Here is a 2,076-nt window from a genome sequence, read left to right on the forward strand (position 1 = left end):
CAATTCAGATTCAGCTCTAAATGATTCAAATTCAGTTTCTACTGACACAAATATCAGCCCATACACAGAACTTAGGACTTTAACCCAAGAAATTAGTGTCGTGTGTGGAACCATAACTCACTTAAAGGTGCAGTGTGTAAAATTTATGAGGACCTAATATAATATTCATAGGTATGTTTTCATCATCTGAATATAGGATTGTATTTTTGTTACCTTAAAATGAGCCATTTTTATCTACAGTTGCTTTATGTAGAGGCCGCCATGTTGAATGGTCGTGTTTCAACAAAATGAACAAACCAAAAATTGTCTCTATACAGGGTGGATCGCATGTTTCTTGCGCTTCCTGGCCACCATAGTTTCTCCTGTTCGAAATGTTCGTGAAATGAGTGAATCTGTTTTTTTTATGTTTCATAACTTAACGTACGTGACTTGTTGCTGCAATAATGGCAACGTGACGTTTTAAGTCACATGACTGGAATCAGGCATCGTACTTATTTGAGCCCAAATCTCAATGTTTTCCTCAACTCAGCTCAACTTTATTTGTGTAGCATCTTTGATACAAACAAGCAACCCAAAGTGCTTCACATAACAAACTGAAACAACACATAAAAACAATAAATGAACAACAATAAATACAATTGTGCAAGGGTACAAATGAATAAAACAGAAAGAATAAAATGTAAAATAAACACCAGGGAAACAACTAATGTAAAAACCAAAAGATTAAAACCTATAAACTGAGACTATAACATTATATTAAAAAGGTCTTAAGAGCTGATGTGCAGAATTCTGATTATATTGGTTTTTATTGCCTAAACCAAACAAAGCTGCCACTAAACGAGTGCCTGTCCATCCTGGCTGTACTCCTCCTCTTGCCGGATGATACGAGAATGTGTTTATCTCGTTTCCCAAACTGAGAATTGAACGCGCAACGGATACAAGATGCAGAATTGTTTAATGAAAGCTTTTAATGTGCCCTGCAGCTAACAAAAGACAGGTTGTACCAGTCTGAGAAAGTGAAGCAGAACACAAACAGCATGCACAGTTAACGTTCTTTAGAATAACACAAGGCCATTCTGAAAAGAAGAAGAGAGTCTATTCTTCATATGTTTTTCCTTTGGTCTGCTACACACACAGAGCCGCCGGCAACATGTTCATTACACATTTACTGTAGTTCATTCTGAAAACTATTAGACTGACATCAGTTTTATAACACAAACATAATCAGGCGGTGGCTCCACACGCAGTACTTAAATTCAGTGTTGACTGACTCTTCAGGAGGTTTGTTGATAATAAAAAGATAAAACATCAGTCTTATCCTTAAAAGACCTGCCTTATTTGTCTCTGACAGTTTTGTAAACCATGGTGGGTGTTAACACCTTATTGATATGTTTATGATTTGCACATGGCTGCCAACTGTTGTGTGTGATTCTGCTTTGGTATGTATGGGATAAATTATCCTGACAACTAGCAAACCCTGACATTAATCCATGTACCATTAATCTCTGTCTTTTGTGTCAGCAGTTGCTCTACTGGTGACAAAATAAAAACTGACGCACAGCTGATAATTTTCTGTATTGAAGTGGAATAAAAAAATGTGTGCACGTGCACGTGTAATGAAAATATAGCAGCCTATCCTTCACCTGCAGTCCTATTTGTGTGCGTTTCTTTATGTCTATACAGATGCTGTGTGTCTGTGTTTTCCCAGCGGGGGAAAAACCAGAGGCTTTTTGGGAAAGAGCCAATTTGGAGAGATTGAAAGCCTGAGAAGTGTATGTGTGTGTGTATGTGTGTGTGTGTGTCTGTGTTTTACCGTTGGACCTACACGAGGAAGAGGGAGTTTATGGGAAGTAACTCCAATAGCTCACAGCTGTCATTTTACTTCTCATCAGCCTCCATCTGAAAACCCACAGGATGTACATTAGAACGGGTTTCGCTATATACAATACGTGTGTGTGTGTGTGTGTACATATCGTACAAATCGTGTATTATTATAGAGAGCGAGGCTGTGGAAAGTAACGTTTCTTAAATCTTTGCTGAAAAAAAGTTTGTTTGTCTTTCTCTGTGTGTGTGTGT

The sequence above is a fragment of the Morone saxatilis genome, unplaced genomic scaffold (genome assembly GCF_004916995.1).
Source record: "Morone saxatilis isolate NCDOM2014 unplaced genomic scaffold, NCSU_SB_2.0 Contig15, whole genome shotgun sequence".
Classification (NCBI taxonomy): Eukaryota; Metazoa; Chordata; class Actinopteri; family Moronidae; genus Morone; species Morone saxatilis.